This window comes from Cibotium barometz, chromosome 57 (genome assembly GCF_041138505.1).
Source record: "Cibotium barometz isolate CiBa-2024 chromosome 57, ASM4113850v1, whole genome shotgun sequence".
NCBI classification, from domain to species: Eukaryota; Viridiplantae; Streptophyta; class Polypodiopsida; order Cyatheales; family Cibotiaceae; genus Cibotium; species Cibotium barometz.
The window spans coordinates 5,372,501-5,393,656 of record NC_141102.1 but is presented as its reverse complement, the minus strand read 5'-3'; the positions used below and the strand labels follow the sequence as shown (position 1 = coordinate 5,393,656).

The 21,156-nt window shown below is 45.4% G+C and overlaps 1 protein-coding gene across 1 annotated transcript in view; it reads right to left on the bottom strand.

Annotated features, from left to right (window-relative positions):
- Window positions 1–21,156, bottom strand: part of LOC147606345 (uncharacterized) — a 38,036-nt gene that overhangs the window by 15,923 nt on the left and 957 nt on the right. The window lies entirely within an intron of this gene.

Sequence of the window (21,156 nt, the reverse complement as noted above, 5' to 3'; positions counted from 1 at the left end):
TCAGAAAAAAAGCACCTGTAGAGAGTATATAGGAAATAGATAGCAGGATGAGATACTTCTAGCAGGCGAGAGTTGATGAGGGAAGAGATGCACAAGAAGGAAACTCAAAAGCAAAGTTCAGGGCGTTCAGGGCGTCAAAAAGCACTATCTCTGGTCAACTTCAGAAACCTATGTGCATAGTGTGGCCACATACCCAAAAAAGGCATACTTCGTCCCAAAAAAGCATCTAAAATGTGTGCCCCTCAAAAAGCTCCAAATTGGCCTGTTGTTGAGTGATAAAGTACCACGTGTGCTTTATTAGCCAGCACCAACATTTCCATGCTATATATGCAAAAAGCTAGCACCTCTGATGTGCCCTCAGGTTCAAGCCATCCAGCCACGTGTGCTTCATTAGTAACTGCCAACATAGCCATGCAAAAGCTAGCATCTTCTGATGTGCGCTCAGGTTCAGGCATCCAGCCACGTGGAGAGGCATCGCCCTCACACTCGGGCATGCCCAACCTTTGAGGACCACAACCCCACACACAGGCAGCCTGTATCGGCCACAGCAGCACGCCTTTCCCCTTCTCTCTGTGCTCTGAACAGTACCCACACAACCCTTCTTTGCCATGCCAAGGCCAGCGCGCATGCTTTGCTCTATATGCTCTCCTTCGTCCCCTCTTCTTGACGAACAAAAGGGCTCCCAGCAAAGAGCTAAAGTCAGCCCCATATCCATGTATATCTCCATGGACACACGAACATGGCGGCGACCAGCTCCTGCCCAACCCTAACATTTCAAAAAGGGAATAAAAAATTCAGAGCATAAATAGAAAGCACACAACGACAAGCACAGACATAAGGGTTTAGAGTAAACAAATTCCCTGCACAAAACTAAAAAAAGTGTGATGCTTTTCCCCCTGCTTTTTCTCATGAACATTGAGTTCTTTGCAAAACTCAATGTGCCAACAATGCTCATGGAATCCTATCACCCTCACCCTCTACAAGGTGCATCCACCAAAATCCTCCAAAGGGGGATCTGCTTTGTCAAGTCTGCCATGTGGTCCAATAGAGAAGGTGAGGAGGGCAGAGCTCTCATCAGCGCCATGGACAGGCTTGCGCGGTCCAAGGTGGCTTGGAGAGTGATCTGGGGGCTTGCATCATCAACCCCTCTATCCAGAGCTGAGCCCTTTTGGGCAAGTTGATAGTTTGTGGACTTCTTCTGGGAGGCAAGCCTTGGAAGCTTTCTCCTAGCCCGGATCTCGGCCCACCACACCCCCGTTTGGGAGGTCCTTGGCCCCAGAGTACGAGATGGATCTTCACGGACATGAGGGCTCGTGGCTTTATCCTAGCATTTGAAGACATTTTCTGCCAGCCTCCTATGAGCTTGGGAGCACCTTAGGTTGGCCCTTCAGTAGTCCACTCTAGTTACAAACAAAGGAGTGCCTCCATTAGCCCTTGATATGGAACCACCCCTTGGTCCGTTTACCCAATGGTCATATGTTAGGGACCCGCCCATATGTATCGTGGGGAGCCTTATTGGCCCAACATGGTCAATCGGTGATTGGTTTCATCCGGAGGCCCAGGAGAGGAGCCTCACTGGTATACGGGGCAAGGACAGACGTAGTCTCGACATTGACTCATCCATCCCCCGAAGTGGCTTGCCCCAATTACGGAACCCCCCCCCCAAACGGGCCCCCCCGCGCAGCGTAGTGGTTGGGTGTGTTCACCATACATGACATACCCTTGGCTCCCATCGCTACGAACCCAAAGAAAATTGTGGATCAACCACTAAACCTGACGAATGCAAGCCCGGGAAAAGGCATAGCAAGAGGTGATGTACCACATAGTGGTGAGCAGAACCTGGTTTGCCACCACGACCCGGCTAGCTAAGGAATGCCTAACTGAGCTCCAATATAGCAACTTCCTCTGAATGCTCAAAAGAAGGGGGGCTAGTTGCTCCTCCAGGGAGATATCAATACTGACGTGGCATCCAAGATAGCGAACAGGAGTGCCGCTCGGTATCCATTGAAAAGCCTCAACTAGCCTCCAACCTAGAACCACCATGACTTGTGCCAGTTGATCTGTGCACAACAGAAGATCTCAATCGCATCAGCGAATCTCTATAGATTCCCGCATCCCCAGATAAGTATGCCACTGTGTCGCCTACAAACGTTGTTAAGCAGCTCAACCTATGAGCGAATGGGAAGACGCAGCCCCTATAGCCCTATCTCCCATGTAGAGAGAAAACTGCTTATGGCCTCAACAACAAACAAGAAGAGAAAAGGTGGAAGCAGGCAACCTTGTCTAGCCGAGCGAGAGAGAGGAAATCTGTCACCTCTAGCCCCTTCATGAGAACCTAAGCCGAATAGAACTCGAAAACACCTCGAACCCACTCCTTTGGAAATCCCATATGGCACATCATTCCCTTCAGGAAACCCCAGTCCACCCTGTCATAGGCTTGCTCAAAATCAAGAAGGAGAAATATCAAATCCTGCTGCCTCAATCTAGCCAAAGTAGTCGCATCCGAAAAAGTGAAGATGTTGTCCAGAATGCTCCGATCCTCCTGAACAAAACCTGTCTGTGTGCCATGAATCAAATCAGGGAGGAAAGGCTGCAATCGCCAACTGACGGATTTGGCTAAGATTTTGTATGCAGTCCCAGGGAGGGTGATGGGCCTCCACTGCCGAATCTCCAATCTAATACACAAAGGAAGCCAATAGTAAGGGGATGATGATGTCTAACACCCCCACTTAGCACCGTGTCACCAGTCTGGACATTTCCCAATATGAAAGGGGTCTGGTGGACTCTAGGATGTCTAAATATTTAGAAAGTACAAGCTTTGGGAATGGGGGATTATCCTAGAATACAAAGGACCACACTCCTAAAATTTAGGAGAGTTGCTATTTTTGGCCCGACTCCGATGGAAATTCTGTTCGCGTCATTAATTCTGGAATTGAGCAGATACCAAGAGTTGGCAAAGTGCCTATGACAGAATGTCTACTAGCTGGGATATTTTTAGAGGTAAAGATTATGGAAGGACCCATCTCTTAGATTGGGACATGTGGCAAGAAAGTGGACCAAAGTGAGACAAGTGGCCTGACACTTGTTAGAAAGTGGATCAAAGTGAGACAAGTGGCCTCACACTTGTCACTTCAGCTATTGTGTGGCTCTCAACTTGTCATTGTAGCCTTCTCTTGCCATTTTAGCTCATGGAAGGCCCAAATCTATAAATTGGAGCCCTCTCTCTTCATTAATGGAGGCTCTCTTGTTGCACACTAGCCTCTACCACCGTTACAGGCTGCCCTAATGATGGCTACTCTCTCTCTCTCTCTCTCTCTCTCTCTCTCTCTCTCTCTTGAAGGCTGCCCATGAAGAATACCAGCTGTTGGGGACTGTTTTGGCTGCTTCCATCGCGAAGAAATACTGAAGGCAAGGGTATTTAATCATTTATTATGATTTCTAGCCATTGTACTTGTTGTACCAACCTTTGTACTTGCTGTACCAACCATTGTACTAGCTGTACCAATCCTTGTACTTGCTGTACCACCCATTGTACCCGTTGTACCAGCTTCTATACTTACTGTACCAGTCATTGTACCTGCTGTACTAGCATTTGTACTTGATGTACCTACTGTACCAACCACCGTACTGGCTGTACCAACCATTGTACCTGCTGTAATGGCTGAATGGAGAGTTGTACTTGCTGTACCAGCTCTATTGCATGAAGACCCGTGGTTTTTGGGAAAGAATCAGTACTCACACGGAGGTATATGGATTATATTGTTGGCTCGGCATTTCTACAGCCTATGTTCCGGCTTGGATGCCTCGTGTTGGACTGTGTTATGGCATTTGTATATGGATAATCCGGCATCTCCCGTGGGGAGAGTAATGTCAAAATACGCAGCGGAAATGATAACCAAATCTGAGACCACAAGAGCAAGTAGAGTGCAGAAAATAGACAGCACAAGAGAAGGAGAGAGATAGGCGTATAATTCTTCTCTATACACAAGATTCCGAGGAAAAAACTGAATACAACAGGTGGGGGGCCATGGCGCCATTTTATATGGCCCCATGAGTGGGGTCGGCCAGTAGATGGACAGCCGACTGGACCTGAAATCCCCACGACCAGAAAATACAGCAGTTGGCCAACAAATCAAAGTCGGCCATCACTCGTGTGCAGTCGGCCAGCAGCAGAGAGCAACTAGGACTGCCTGTGACCAGTCGGCAAGCATCTGGTACAGCCAACAGGTCCTACACTACCTCCCACACCCTGGAAAAAATAGGAAAAAATGGAGAAAAAATACGGGGAGTGAGGAAAAATGATAAAACACCTATACAGGGCGGGCACACCCACAACAGAGGCCCTGGTGTCTGATAAAGACAAGAGATGACTTCTAACAAGTAAGGCCCTCAAAGCTTGTACATGACATTATTCTCCTTGGGTAATAAAATACTCCAAGGGGGGGGGGGGGGGGGGGATCGGCCCATTCCGGCCTCTATGCGGTGTCACACGTGCAAGCTCCATTTTCAGCATTTGTGGATGTTTTGTCCAGCTTTTATGTTTTATGCAAAGTGATGATGGATATGTGTTAAGGTTGTGGCCATGTTTAAATGTTTTAATATGCAGTGATGGTATCAACAAGTGTGTCAAAGACCCTAGTCCCCTGGGCACCCGCCGCGAGCTACATTGGTATCAGAGCATAGGCGTTCTTGGAAGCGGAGGCTTCCTTCTATCAATAAGGAAGAAGAGAAAAGATCTCAAGTGTGGGACCACACTTACCATCATTGTTGTTAAGCATGGCCAGCCGCTTCATAGCTTATGAAGCAAGAGCATGAGTAGTAGACAGCTGGTTGATCTAAGGATTTATAAATTTACAAAATTTATCTTGGAAGTGTGGAGTTGGCTTTTATGTGCACACGTTTAGCACTCTTTCCATATAGATATTGTGGATTATATTATCAAGCTTACAAGCAAGCTATATGGAGATATATCCCAGGATATCTTAAGGATATGGTGACGAGATATTTCTTTTGGCTTCATGACCAACCTGGCAAAGAAAAGCTAAGTACACTTTGAGTTTGCAAAGTTGGTGCTTTTGCTATTTACTATGAAGTGTTTTTTATGTTCACTAACCCTTGTATAGCCATGCAAGGAGAAAGGTGGTGTTGTTTGCCTTGAGATGGTTTCAAGGAAACATTGTTTATGGCTCCCTTTATTGGCATGGATTATATCTATGGAGATTTCTTTCTTGAACGAGATTTATATAGATATTGGGCTTAACAAGCAATTTCTATGGACGAATCTGTCCCAGTTTATAGAGAAGAAATATTTGGATCTCTCATGGATATGATGCTTTTATGGATAAAAGTCCACCTCTACTCCAAGGTGTGTGGTTAGCACGGAGTATGTGGTAAAAGTTATGGCATACAGGTCTATGGATTTCTGGACTTCTTTTCTAGGGATTTGGATCTATCCTCAGGTTTATGGATTATTCTTTTTGGCTCTCTTTATTTGGGATGCATTGGACTTATGAAACTCATGGTTCACATACCCTGTGTAGTGTTCTCTTGTCCTACGTGCTCTCTTGAAGATTGTTTCTACCATGTGTGGATGGAACAATAGAGAGCAGATGGAAGGGAACATGGGCACTTGAGAGGGTAGTGTGAGTTGGTGGCCGAAATGCCTACAAACTATTGGTGGCCGAAATGCCTATAAACTATGTGTAGCAGAAATGCTTATGGAACACCAACTTATCTATGCCTGCGAGTGATTGTTTTATCTTGTTACTTGAGCCCACCTCTCATCCAAGGTGTGTGATCAGAGTACCAGTACGGAGTGCAAGTGGTAAAGTGGACATGACGCCTGGTTGGCACGGCACTTATGTCTATGCCAAGGGTCATGTGGACCGATGTCTTGTTGGCAGGTGACTTATTTTGTCTCGCCCATCTACTTGGGACATGGATTATGATATCTGGACTTATGGAACTGATTTGTCTCGCCCATTTACTTGGGACATGATTATGATATCTCGACTTATGGGACTGTTTTGTCTCGCCCATTTATTTGGGACATGGATTTATTTATCTTTATGCCATATTAGAATCACTATCTCTCCATACAAAGGCCAAGAGGTTCATTGTTCATCTCACCATGCATGTGGATTCATGTTGGGATTGTGAGAGGGCAATTCAATGAACACTCCACCATACACGTGGATTCGTGTTGGGATTGTGGAGTGAGTGTTTCATTGTTTCCACACCATGCTTGTTGATCAGAGTTGGGATTGTATGGGAGAACATGGGAACTGTTGGGATTGGGAGAAAGGATTGCCAGAATTATGGAGAACCAGCTTTTTTGTCACCATGGTTTGTGCTCTTGAATGGAGCCAGTTTGTGTGCATAGCACATGTTTCTGTGAGAGGCACTAGTTTCTTGTGCATGGCACTTATTTAAGTGTCTTAGCACCTGGTTCGTGATTTTCATTGGTATATGATACTCTCTTGATATTGGTGATTGAGACACAATTGGCTCTTGTGCCTCTGTCTAGCATATCTTCCATGGAATTCTCGCCCATTTATTTTGGGACATGATTTTAATATTGGTATTATGGAGACTTATTTAGTCTCACCCATTTCTTTGGGACATGGATTCTTCAGTTATATTAGATTTTTGAGACTGTCTCGTTGTTAACCCATGGCGGACATTGCGACATACTATATTTTACGTCATTAATTTAAATATTCTGAGTCATGGGCCGGGCTTGTCGGCACCATATGTTAAGGATGAAGGGATTGGGTGATCGCCGATGAGAGGCGCACCTTGGATATCAGTAGGATAAGGGTTAGGGTCGGCCGGCCATGTATGGGCGCCCAAGTGTGAACGGCCAAGTCACCTATATGAGTCAAATGTAACCCTAAAATCCTCATTCTCATGTGTTGTGAATAGAAGAGTGCTCTTGCCTTATCTCCTTGTTTTCCTTCTCCTGCGTGTGTGAGAGAGAGAGAGAGAGAGAGTGAGAGAGCGATCGAGCGCACTGTGTAGCGGCACGGCGAGACGGCGGAGAGGCGGTAGAGCGGCGACGGCGGCTCCTCCTTCACGGCTGCGACGCGGGAATCCTTCAAGGCAGCAGTTAAGCGGTGAGTGACACACCCTTTGGCATTCTGTTTGAGCTTCCTTCCCTGGTTGTATGCTTGTAGCCATTCGTGGCTCGCATACGGTGTCTGGCAAGTCCCCAGCTACGACCTGTGCGGCAAAAGCGCACATTTTTGGCGCCGCTGCCGGGGAGTTGCCCTGCACCAAGCTCCAGTTTGCAGCTCGGCTGCTGCGTGAAGTTTAATCTACACTATAGGAAAGGCGTCTGTGTTGCTGTTGAGGTGTTTCTGTGGTTTTCAATCTCTGTTTCTGCAATTTGTCTTCTGTATTCCTGTTTCTTTTGTTATATTTTCGCTCCGCGTGTGGGCGTACGTTCTGTTATCTGGTTTCTGCGTGTGAGAGGGATTTCTGAATCCCCAGATCTGTGCTGTGTGTGCGAACTGCGCCGCGGCCAAGGTTGAACCATAAGGAAACCCTAGAAAACTTATCCCACAAAAAAAAAACAGAAAATAAAAAATAAGAAAATTACAAAAAAGAAAAAAGAAAAAATTAAATTTTATTTTCAAAGAAAGAACCAAACGTGTGGAGAGGAAAGCTTTTCTAATTGGAGAAAAAAATTTTGAAAAGAAAGAACCCCAATTGACCCACGACCCACGACCCACGACCCCGACCCCGGCCCCGGCCCCGGCCCCAGCCTCGGTCTCGGTCTCGGTCTCGGTCTTTTGATATATATATATAGGAGAGTGAGCCTCCATAGCTTTCTCTCAAGTGAGAGCTTATGGGAAGTCGTGCCCTATATGTAGCCCACTCCCCAAGGAGTAAAGTGAGCATGTGGGATAAAGCCCTCACCCTTTCCTCCACAAGCAAATAGGCTTTTGCCCCTTCCCCCCAAAGGAAACGGACTATTTTGAGGACTACAGGAGCTCTAGATAGGCGAACACGGTGCTGTAAAGCACACTAGGACCCTTTAAACGATACGCTCGTTTCGAGCTATCACACGCCCTAGTCCAAGTTCGACCGTAAGTAAGGGGGTCAAAAACGAGTTAAAAACAACACAAAAACAAGTAAAAACGAAGTGCGAAACACCTAAGAAACCACTTGTGTGAGTTTCAAGAGTAGTTACCAACGCACGTAGGGTACCCACGTCACATGCATCTACGCTCTGGTCGGGTGCTAGAGCCTGAACCACTAGAAAGCGTTTCAGTATACGCAGGCTCACACCATCCCTCCACGTTGGCATCTTGGCCTTCGGCTGGAACCCAAGGGAGTGCAACCCAAGATCCACGAATAGTGGATAGTGACTCATCCTCTGACTCAGAAGCCATGGAAGGGCACCCTACCAAGAACCATGAGGAGACAAGCCAAAACATGCCAGTGTGGGCCCCACAACCCGGATCTAGCATGTTTAGTCGTCTAATAGAGACCTTTAGTAGAGCTACACGCTCTGAACATGCGACAAGCGAAGTAAATGAGGAAGGAGGGGTAGTAGATTCACCATTCACATCTTATGTAGACCCTACCCTCCCAAAGAGTGTCCATGTGGATATTCTACCCACTTCGTTTAATGAGGGCCCTACTGAGCTACCACATTCCGATGCTCTTCCTAAAGTAGAGGTCCCTAGAAGCCAATCCATAAGAAGTGACATTGCGTCCACTTCAAGAGAACCGTTTGGCACACCAAGTCTAGATGGGATATTTCTCAATGAAAATTGGGAATATGATCTACACACAGAGACTCTAACGGACCTATACACGGGTTACACATACCATGTAGGTTGGTTAGAAGTCCTACGATCTACATCTAGCGCCACTAATCTAGAGGAGCAACAACACATGATATGTGAGGTGATTCATAGAATTATCCAAATTGAGAGGCAAAATAGGGGAGTGGACCTAGTTTCCACTGGCCCTATGAGGTTTTTGGATACGGGCAAGGCCAAACAACCAACCCTATCACAATTGGAGACTCCCTCGGTGAGTCCCATAGACCCTTCATATGTTGTTTCGCCTGGAGTCTCAATGCAGGTTGAGCCCACGAGTAGTAACTTTAGTTTTCCAACCTTGGCTCAACTTTCCATTAAGGAATCTGCAATGCCTACCCCAATGATGAGCATGACAGAAAGCGCACCTGTTACCACTGTAGTTAGTACGACACCACTACCTAGTGGAACAGTACCTACAACAGTGCATGGTAGTGCCTATCGGCCTTATGTACCTATTGTTACTCATGCTCATGTAGCTCCTACGCCTCCTAGTATGCCAATGGCGTATGCTCCAAGACCGCCTTATCATAACCATTATCCAAGGGGAGCTAGGCCTAGTCACATATCATATCCTACGTCATTTGCCAACCTACTCAGACCAACGCCAACTCCTATCAGCCAGGCTATCCCAGAAGTGCCTCCACCAACTATGCCTGCTCACCTAGGTGATCTCGCAGCGTTTGCTCAGACGATCGGACGATCTATTGCGGAAAACATGCGGGGTATGCCTGAGAGAGAACCTAGAAGCAAGGCAGTACAAGTGGCTAAGCTCACTCAAAACTTCAGTGGTAACGAGGATGTTAGGAAGCACATTGAAGTCTTTGAGCACGTGTGTGATTCCTTGGAAGAACACAATGAGCTGCATAAGTGTAAAGCCTTAGGCTTAACCTTGAGTGGGAAGGCCGGAGATTGGTATCGAACCTTAAGGGTTGAAGAGCGCACTCACTACCCCACTCTCAAGAGATTGTTCTTGAAAGAATACATACGTGAGGGTGTGCTTTGGGGGGTAGCATCTCAACTCCAAAAAGCTGAACGCGAGGAAGGGGAGTCAGTGAGAGACTTTATAAGTCGATTGAAGCATCTAAATTCTCGCTGCACTCCCGATGAACGCTTCAATAACAACCAACTCCTCGATAGATTCATCCGAGGATTGCGCCACGAGGACATTTACAATGGCCTAGTCATTAGAGGTCTTACAACGTGGGAAGCAGTCACTGCCAATGCAATCCAGTTAGAAGACAACTTGATGATTGCAGGTAAAAAGGTGTCTTCAGAAACAAAATCTGTTAGTTCGCAAGTATCTGGGCACGAGCCAATGACGGTAAAACCTATTGCCAAGGAGCCCAAGATATCTGAAATGTCTGTGACCGACCTTACTAAGGCTCTCCAAGAATACTTTAGGGGTAATCGAGCTCCTCAGAATAGCCATATGTACCCAAGGAGAGAGCAACAATGGTGTTCGGTGTGCTTAGGACCACATAGCACGAGTGAATGTCCCACATTCAGAGTCAAATTCAATGGGAATTGCAATGCATGTGGTAAGTATGGCCATCAATCTAAAGATTGCCTAACACTTAAGCGAATGTTGGCAAACCAGGCACCACTAGCTTGGTCAAACACACCTCAAGTACCCTCGCTAATGCCTGCACAACCTATCGAGCAACCATCACAGCACATAGTTCCAAGGAATCCGAATGTAGTCCAGTCTGTGCCATTACCACCGCCAGTGCTAGGACCACAACCTCCACATCCAAGGATTACCCCTGTAAACCAGATGGGTTGTGAGTCACATAGTGCATGTGGGGATTATGAAGAGGAGATAGACCCCACTGCTCCATACGGGATTGATACGTTTGAAATGATTCCCCAGTACTACATGGAGGATCATTTCGGGCAAGTCAAGCCTGTATATCAAGCGGCTGCTCTTGCCACAAGAGGGCAAAACCTTAATACCATGGCGAGGAGACCACCTCTTCAATGTTACGAGTGTGGTGGACCGCATCGTGTAGCGGAGTGCCCTAATAGGTTACAAAAGATCGCTACTCAGATGCAACCAAATCAAGGGAGCACATCGGGAATGCCGGTACTTACATGTAATCGTTGTGGCATAGATCATTTGATCGCTCAATGTCCACATAATCCTAATGCACCCAAGATTACGCCATTGAATTTGGTTGAGGTCACCAACCAAGCACGAAGAACCACACCCGTTGTACCCGCGAATGTAGTTACACGGTCAATGCTTCAAAATCAAAACTACATTCTTGAAGAAAGGGATACTGCATCAATCGCTCAGGCAAAGAAAAAGAAAACACGGCGGAAGAGATCGCTTAATGCCACGAGCTCCAAGCCTAGTTCAAAGACTAACATAGGGACAGGAGACGACCCCGTGTATATGAATGATCCTGAAGATGATTCCGATTCAATAGAAACCATGGGGACCAAAGCCACTACCTTAAGGGAGGAACCCACTCGGGAGCTCAATGAAGGGGAATCAAGCGAGTACATAAATAAGGAAAAACAGAAGGAAACTTCCTCGGCCCCACAACCAAGTCAGTTAATGCCCTCTCGACCACCCAAACTGACTGAGACTCCCCAAGACAAGCCACGTGGGCCAAAAACCCTCAAGAAAAAGATTGGAACTTACCCAAACCCAGTTGAGGAGATTGAACAAGTACAACACTTAAGGGGTTTGGTGGAAGAAACACAAAGAGAACTAGAGCCAAACCCGAGAAAAGTCAAAATTTCAGACACAGTGTTTCCTACGCAAGTTCAGCCTCACCGGAACCATAAACCGTTAGCTATACCGAGTATCATTCGGGAAGAAAGTGAGGATAGGACATCCGGAAGTGGGCAAACACCCTTCTTGCTGGAAAGAATGTTTAGTGAGGGAATGCCTGACCCCATCGAAGAGGAAGTGATTCCATCTTCACCAGTCCCTAGTCAAGGGGCGATGTCTCGAAAAGTACCGTTGAATGTGTCCAAGCTAATGGATTTCATGTCCTCTGAGATCAGAACCACGATCATATCCAAATTATACGGAGATCCTGAGCTATTCTTAGCTCTTCGGGCATTTCTCAATGGGGAACTAAAGGCGGGGCTACCACAATTTGCAAATATGGATAGACCCGACACGCTTCAAGATGAAGGGGAGCATTGGGATCTACAACCCAACTTTGATGAAGATTCGGTCGTGGAAATACCTGTGAACAAGTTGGGACAGTACTTTGAAGGTGACGAATCTAATGCCACCCTCCCCATTACTACCAAGGGATTAACTCTAAAGGGAATCCTTGATGGTGGTGCTGGAGTGAGCATTGTGACTAAAAACTGTTGGGAATCTATGGGAAGGCCTCACCTCGAAGTCACAAACATAGTGGTTAAGATGGCAAACGGAACCATAGCTAAACCTATTGGAATGTTAAGGGACCTTAAGATCAAGGTCCTGGGATACAAGGTAAAACATACCTTCATTGTAATGGATTTCTCCAAGCATCCTATGTCATATCAAATGATCTTAGGACGTCCTTTCATGAGGGAAGCACAAATGGTACATGACTGGTCGAAAAACCATGTCTACCTACAATTCCAGGACTCTGTCATTCGAGTTGATCTTGAGAATGGTCATGCACATCCTTTAGGAAGCAAGGTTATCATCGATAATCGATCGGATACCACTGTTCACTCTGCCCCATTAAGGTATTGCTATACATGCAAAAAAGAGACTGATGATGGGAAAGATTCTCCTTATATGGATGTCCTACCGGGTATGACTGAGTCGGATAACGTGGATTGGGTACACCTAGCGGCAACCATAGACACATGGGGAAATAGTGGCACAAGTTGGGTAACACCTGAGGGGCAAGATATGCCACCGTTAGTGCCAATAAACATGATAGGTGTTATGCACTTGACTCCTGATGGCGAGAACGTGGCAAACTCCACCGACACTGAAAGTAACGAAGACTCTGACCAATGCAACTCTGAGTATGAATCTCAAGAAGAAACTGACCCTGAGCCTGATGGGGAAAATGAATCAAATATTCACCCAAATGTGGAAGCAAGGTGCTCAAGGCCTAGGACAGTGGCCTCCTGCAGTTCATCCGAAAGTGAAGATCGACCAAGTGAGTCCGAATCGGATAGAAACAAAAATCAAAAACTTGGTAAGAAGAAAACGAGACATAAGCGCCAACGCTATCGAGCTAATGTACGAACTGCAATAAACAAGGAAAGATCCACTGCAGAATGGCTTAGTTATGTAGGAGCCATTGATGCTCATCGGAAGATAGCGGATAATTGGGGACAATACCTCCAAAGCGTCATGTGGTGTATTCCGCAACCTCATGACGTCGCCCAATTAGAAATCGAAGAGAAGCCGAAACTAAGTCGTACTGCAAGAAGGCGGCAAAACCAAGAGTTGGCTCAACAACAAAAGGAAGCGGAATTGAAAGAAAAAAGTCTGGCACAACAAGAACCAGTAGACTTACACCCCGCCCCCGAGCATTTCAAATCATTCACCACAGGGGAACGTAAAGTAGTCTACACAAAAGCCCAACGAACGCCTACCAATGGGAGTAGCGGTGTCTACGATGGCCCTGCGGTAGTTAAGGAGATAGACCTAGCAGATCCGGGTGAGGAGTCTAAACCAGTTTATATTGCTCAAGACCTCACCAAGGCGGAAGAAGCTGCACTTACGAAGCTTCTTAAAGAATTCAAGGACATATTTGCTTGGACATATCATGATATGAAGGGTGTTCCACCCTCGGTGGTGCAACACACGATTCCAATGATTAGCACTGCTAAACCAGTCCAGCAACGTCCCTACCCAATGAATCCTAAGTACGCAAAGATTGTACAAGAGGAAATTGAAAAGCTGGTAAAATGTGGATTCATATACCCAATTGAGCACTCAGAATGGGTTTCTCCGATAGTCATCGTGCCAAAGAAGAATGGGAAACTCAGAGTGTGCGTTGATCTCAAAAAGGTTAATGCAGCCACCAGAAGGGATCATTACCCCTTGCCATATTCTGAACATGTTCTTGAAAGAGTGGCAGGCAAGGAGGCATATAGCTTTTTAGATGGGTACTCGGGTTACAATCAGATCACAATTGCAGACGAGGACCAAGCTAAAACAGCATTTATCACGGAGTTTGGAGTGTTTGCCTTTCGCGTCATGGCTTTTGGCTTGACCAATGCACCTGCAACATTCCAACGATTGATAAACACGGCCTTTAAGGAATATCTAAGGGACTTCTGTGAAGCTTTCTTAGATGATCTTTGTGTTCATTCCTCTTGGGACGAGCACTTGATGTGTTTACGAAAAATATTTGAAAGGTGTAGATTATATCGCATCTCCTTGAATCCTTTCAAATGCCAATTCTGGGTTAAACACGGAGTTATCTTAGGGCATATAGTGTCCAAAAATGGGATTTCCACTGATGAGAGTAAAATCAAGGTCATTCTGGAATTACCCCCACCCACCAACTACAAGGGAGTCCAACGCTTTATGGGCCATGTTGGTTATTATCGAAGGTTTATTCTCTTCTTCGCCGAGATAGCTCGACCATTGTATAAGCTTCTCATCGAGTTTATTTGGACCGAAGAATGTGACGGTGCCTATGAGCTATTAAAGAAGGCCTTGGCGAGTGCTCCAATCTTGAGAATGCCTAACTGGGATTTACTCTTCCATGTGCATATTGATGCATCAAACTTTGCTATTGGGTGTGTGTTAACTCAACCTGGAGAACATAAGCTAGACTACCCCATTAGCTTTGCCAGTCGCCAGTTGAACGATGCTGAGATGAACTACACCACTACGGAGCGAGAAGGGTTGGCAATGATATATGCAGTAAGGAAATTTCGTTATTATCTCCTTGCCACCAAGTTTGTTTTCTATGTGGATCATCAAGCATTGTTGTATCTGGTAAATAAACCATGCTCCACAGGAAGAATCACACGATGGCTATTGATTCTTCTTGAATTTGATTTCACGGTTGTTGTGAGACCTGGCAAGAAACATGTTATGGCTGATCATTTGTCTCGCATACCCAATGGTGAGGCTCCTACAGGGGTTGATGATGACTTACCTGACACTTCCCTGTTCATGGTGGAGACAATGCCTGAATGGAGTGAGAAGATTGTTAACTTTTTGGTTAATGGCTTTCCACCCAAGGAGCTTCGTAAAGATCTAGCTCGAAAGCTGATCAAAGAATGCGAACCCTATTGCCTGATAGCCGGGACTCTTTATAAAAGAGGAAAGGATGACGTTCTTAGGCGTTGTGCCCGAGAAGATGAGTATCTATACATTTTGCAAGAGGCACATATGGGTGTAGCCGGTGGTCACTTCTCAGGAGACTTAACTGCGCGAAAGATCTTACAATCAGGGTATTGGTGGCCCACTATGTTCCAAGATGCATCACTCTTTGTGAAGGGTTGCGATGAATGCCAACGATATAAGAAACCCCAGAGGAAAGATCAGATGCCCCTACATCCAATCAAAGTAAACCAACCATTTGAAAAGTGGGGTTTAGACTTTGTAGGTCCAATTAGCCCAACGGCCCGAAACACACAATCTCGCTATATTATTGTGGCCACTGACTATATGACCAAATGGGCTGAAGCGAAAGCGACACGTAAGGCAGATGCGAGGACAACAGCCAAGTTCCTCTTTGAAAATATAATCACACGCTTCGGTTGTCCTTTTGAACTTGTGAGCGACAATGGAACGCATTTTATAAATGACGTGATTAAGGAGCTCACAACAAATTTCATGATATCCCATCACAAATCTACTCCTTATTATCCGCAAGCGAATGGCCAAGCCGAGAGTACAAACAAGACATTAATCTCTGTTTTGACAAAGACAGTTGAAGCTCATCGCACGGATTGGGATCTAAAGCTCACGACAGCTTTATGGGCCTATCGTACTGCGTACAAAGTGGCTATTAATTGCACACCATTCAAAATGGTATATGGCCAAGAAGCAGTCATGCCGTGGGAATTTGTCATTCCTAGTCTTCGTGTTGCTACTCAAGAGGGTTGGGATGGTAATCCCTTAGCAGAGCGTCTGTATATCCTTGAGCGACTAAACGAAGAAAGACAATTGGCTGTATACAATGCCCTTGTGGAGAAGGATAGAAGGAAAAAATGGTTTGATCGCCATCTAAAGGACAAGGACATCAAGGTTGGGGATAAAGTCCTGATGTATGGAGTGCGAAACGAAAAGAAGAAACTCAAATATGCTGGTAAGGGACCATATAGAGTATGTGAAATTACCCCGCAAGGTACCATCAGAGTGGAGACTCTCGACGGAGTTGAAACCATTGGATTCCTTAATGGGAGTAAATTCAAAAGATACTATGACCCCTTGAGCCAGGAGGAGTTACACGCAATCCATCAAAAGAAGGCAGCTAAAGAACAGGCTGAGCTTAAAAAGATACAAGCAAGAGTCGAAGCCAAAGAACGTCAACAGCGTGCTAGGAGACAACGAGAAGCCAACTTGGGAATTACGCAAGTATTTTTCGAGGAAGCAGAGGAGGATGCATTGGAATCTGACCCACCTCTAAGATACCCAATTGAGTTACAGAGTCCTTACGGGGAGGTGCTGTATAATGCATTATTGGATACAGGAGCTCAACACAATTTGCTATCATATGGCGTGTGGTGTCAACTGGGAAAACCACCTTTATCCAAGAGTTCTATCCAAGTTCAAGGAATCAGCAAGAAGAAAACCCCTGTCTCAGGAATTCTGCACACTCCGGTTGCTTATGACAAGGGAACCATAATTCAAAGCTTTTTGGTTATGCCTGCTGGTACCATGGAAGGGACTGTAATCTTAGGGCGTAAATGGATGATGGCCACCAAGTGCAATATCGATTGGGCAACCAGACAAGTCACAACGCAAGAACCAACACTAGGTCTGACCGCTCAAAATCCCGCACCTAAGTCATCCACTCAAATATTAGATAACGAAAAATCACAAAGTCCAGTGGCAAAACCATCTTCGATTGTTGGCCACCCCTCTAACGCTTCAACGCCAAGAGTGGAAACAGGCAAGGTGGTCCCTAAAGCTTCGCTTACTATGCCAAAGAGTACATATAAATGGGTCCCCAAAGCTTCGTTAACAGCTACTTCCCCTGCTCAATCTCGTTCAGCCACCAAGAAGCCTCGTAAAAGGAAAGTAGCTACCCACCCGAGAAAGGGCAATGTAACATTGCGGTGGATCCCTAAAAAATTATTAGTAGCCCAAGGGTACTACGAGGGGAATGACCAGATTTGGGTTCCTAAACATAAGGTGAATCCCTCTACATCACCTATAAAACCTTGCAAACCAATTGTTGCCACCCCAATGACAATTCAAGACCGTGGTAAGGGAAAGGTAACAGAGTGCTCCGCACCACTTCCAGAGTTAGTTTGGATTCCCAAACGATATCGATCATTACCACCTAGCTCAGGAAGGGGGGAGCCACATGAAGCTTCTAGCTCCTCATGCCAGGCACACAATCATATAGAAGTTTCTACATGCCCTACACCTACTCTTGTCAACACCCAACAAAAAACCGATGAGTCTACGTCTCCCCTTGTAATAGTATCGTCGGAAACCATTTCCTCCATTCGTCAATGGGAGCGTACACTACCATCTCTACAATTGGATGTGGCCACAAGGGTCATAAAAAGCTATTTGCCCACATCACAACCTATGACCCGCTGGACAAATTGGTTCCAAGAGGCTGCAACATCATTGCAAATAATATGATCTACCCAAGGAAAGGGGGAGCATGTACTCACGCTCGACATTCTAATGCTTCCTCCTTAACCTTCTCCCCTGACCATGTAATTGCCAAATTCAAGGGGATGTATATATATAGCTTCATACATAAACAAAACAAAGAAAACAAAATAAAAAAATAGTAAAAAGAGCAAGAGCACGTTAAGAGCAGAGATATCCGTATACAATCAAGAACTAGATTGTCCTGTCATAAACCTACTGATGCTATATCTGTGTTTGCAGATATGGCAGATGCCCGATCATCATACACTTCATCCACTCCTACCTTTGGTGAGAGGTATCATCTGTACCTTTCTCAGATATTCCACATGTGCTATCCTGTAATTGAAACTGAATGGGATCATATAGATGTACTAGCCAGAGAGGAAAATATTGAGGAATTAGAATGGCTAATTCGCCTATTGACCATGACCGACCCCTACTCCGTAGAGGACATATCCCCGATAGCCCAATGCTTTCCTTTTCCACAAGATGACTATCCTCGCATGGTTACATTTTTGATGAGTTTATGTGGATGGGAAAATGAAAAGGAAATATCTGACAATGATGAATGGACGGATGAAACTCATGGCACTACTGAGGTTGATTTTATTTATTTGGATGATGCGGATAGAGGCTTAGCCTTAGGGCTAAAGCCAGGACTCTACAACATCCTCTTACCGTATCCTCAGTAGTAGTGTGGTGACTGGTAGGTAGGTTAGCGTTTCCAAGTTTTTTTCTAGTTTAGATTCCTTAAACAAGTCTTGAAATTTTCACACTGATGTGCCTCTCGAGGTATAGTGCTTGTGAGTTGATTGTACAGGTTAAAAAGTTTGAGGTGGGTTCGCTTCCAAGTCAAGAGACTGCCGCAACGTTCATCAAAATATATCTACATCAAATTGCAAGCTGTCTCGTCACATCAAGGAGATCTCCAATTACAGGTGTAATTCTTCCATACCCACTCTCTTTCGTTTTTACTGTTCAATCAATTGCATAAACTATAATGCATGACCACATGGAAATTATCAATGTACTACTTAGTTTTTGAAGTTGCTTGCATGCTAGTGTAAATCATTAATGAGCTTAACTTTATTGGAAATATTCCTAGGCAGCATGACGTCTTTAGTTAACCTTGGAATACGATTGTCTTAGGTCTAGGGTCAAACCATCTTAATGTTTGAACACCTGGCTGTGTGTGTGTTGACCTCTAGGACATAGATTTTACCCCTTGTCGAAAAGATGTAAGAACACATTTTAGTTCAGGAGCGAAGATCAAAACAAACTTTTAAAAAAAAAAAAGCCTACAATAAATGGCAATACAAGTCTATGATGTGCTTTAATGTTGGCCTATCGCCTTATTGATACTTGGTAGGCGAGGAGTATTCTACTCCAGACCGATGCCTTGGTTGGTAGGGGGTAGCCTTGCCTAAAGTGAGCTAATAGATTCCTGGATAATGCCTTGTGTTAAACATGGTACCAGGATCGATGTTAGTTTTGCCTTAGGAAGGTCGCCATTGTGTATAAAAATTGTCATGTGCAAAAAAAAACAAAAAAAAAAAGAAAAGGCAAAAGGCTCCTGTAACTCTGATGTTTCTTGTGTCCCTAGGCTCGTGGTAACTACTTGTTCTTAGAGTAGACACAGTATGGTCATCTGTTTATTTATTAAGCTTGGTTATTTTCCTTGACTTAGGCCAGTTATAAACCTTGATTAACCTTTGACACCTTGCTAACTCTTGAATTCCTTTCAATAATTTTAAACTCCTATTAATTTGCTACACTAGCTTACTCATGTACCCTTAAACTAAGTTCTAATAGCAACATCCATTGTGGTCTCACACGCTTGAATTTATACACTTTATATCTTTTGAATTCCAGCATACCTTCACTCTACTTCCCTGTTTTGCAGACGGTCTACCACAACAACCCTCTCGAGCTTACCATACCATAGCTTCCGAGGACGGAATCTACATCAGGAAGGGGGGCATGTTAACCCATGGCGGACATTGCGACATACTATATTTTACGTCATTAATTTAAATATTCTGAGTCATGGGCCGGGCTTGTCGGCACCATATGTTAAGGATGAAGGGATTGGGTGATCGCCGATGAGAGGCGCACCTTGGATATCAGTAGGATAAGGATTAGGGTCGGCCGGCCATGTATGGGCGCCCAAGTGTGAACGGCCAAGTCACCTATATGAGTCAAATGTAACCCTAAAATCCTCATTCTCATGTGTTGTGAATAGAAGAGTGCTCTTGCCTTATCTCCTTGTTTTCCTTCTCTTGCGTGTGTGAGAGAGAGAGAGAGAGAGTGAGAGAGCGATCGAGCGCACTGTGTAGCGGCACGGCGAGACGGCGGAGAGGCGGTAGAGCGACGACGGCGGCTCCTCCTTCACGGCTGCGACGCGGGAATCCTTCAAGGCAGCAGTTAAGCGGTGAGTGACACACCCTTTGGCATTCTGTTTGAGCTTCCTTCCCTGGTTGTATGCTTGTAGCCGTTCGTGGCTCGCATACGGTGTCTGGCAAGTCCCCAGCTACGACCTGTGCGGCAAAAGCGCACACTCGTCTCGCCCACTTGATGGGACATGATTATATCTTGAATATATGGCTTGAAGCTTAAAGTTGAGGACAACTTTTAAGAAACTGGGGAGGATGTCACCAGCCTGGACATTTCCCAGTATGAAAGGGGTCTGGTGGACTCCAGGATGTCTAAATATTTAGAAGGTACAAGCTTTGGGAATGGGGGATTATCCTAGAATACAAAGGACCACACTCCTAAAATTTAGGAGAGTTGCTGTTTTTGGCCCGACTCCGATGGAAATTCTGTTCGCATCATTACATCTAGAATTGAGCAGATACCAAGAGTTGGCATAGTGCCTATGACAGAATGTCTACTAGCTGGGATATTTTTAGAGGTAAAGATTATGGAAGGACCCATCTCTTAGATTGGGACATGTGACAAGAAAGTGGACCAAAGTGAGACAAGTGGCCTGACACTTGTTAGAAAGTGGATCAAAGTGAGACAAGTGGCCTCACACTTGTCACTTCAGCTATTGTGTGGCTCTCCACTTGTCATTGTAACCTTCTCTTGCCATTTTAGCTCATGGGAGGCCCAAATCTATAAATTGGAGCCCCCCCTCTTCATTAATGGAGGCTCTCTTGTTGCACACTAGCCTCTACCACCGTTACAGGCTGCCCTAATGATGGCTAGATGATGCTCCTAGAGGAAAGAAAAGTCGATAGGTCCACCGACTACGGCTCTACAAAGCTCCCCTCTAAGGATCCTACACCTCTTCGAGCACTACGGTCCTCCCAAACCCTAAATGTTCCATGAGAATCCACATAACTAAGTGTGGTGGGAGGCGGAACTATCAAAACTACCCTCCACTCGAAGAGTCTGGTGTGGATTTGGAGGGAGAGTAAACATTCCACCATAGTTTAAGAGAAAGTTGTTGCTTACTTTGCAGAGGTCTAGGATTGCCCACTTACCAAGGGTTCAAGCATAAAGGTTTGGTCTTTACTTTCACACGATGTTAAAATCACAAAGAAATAAAGA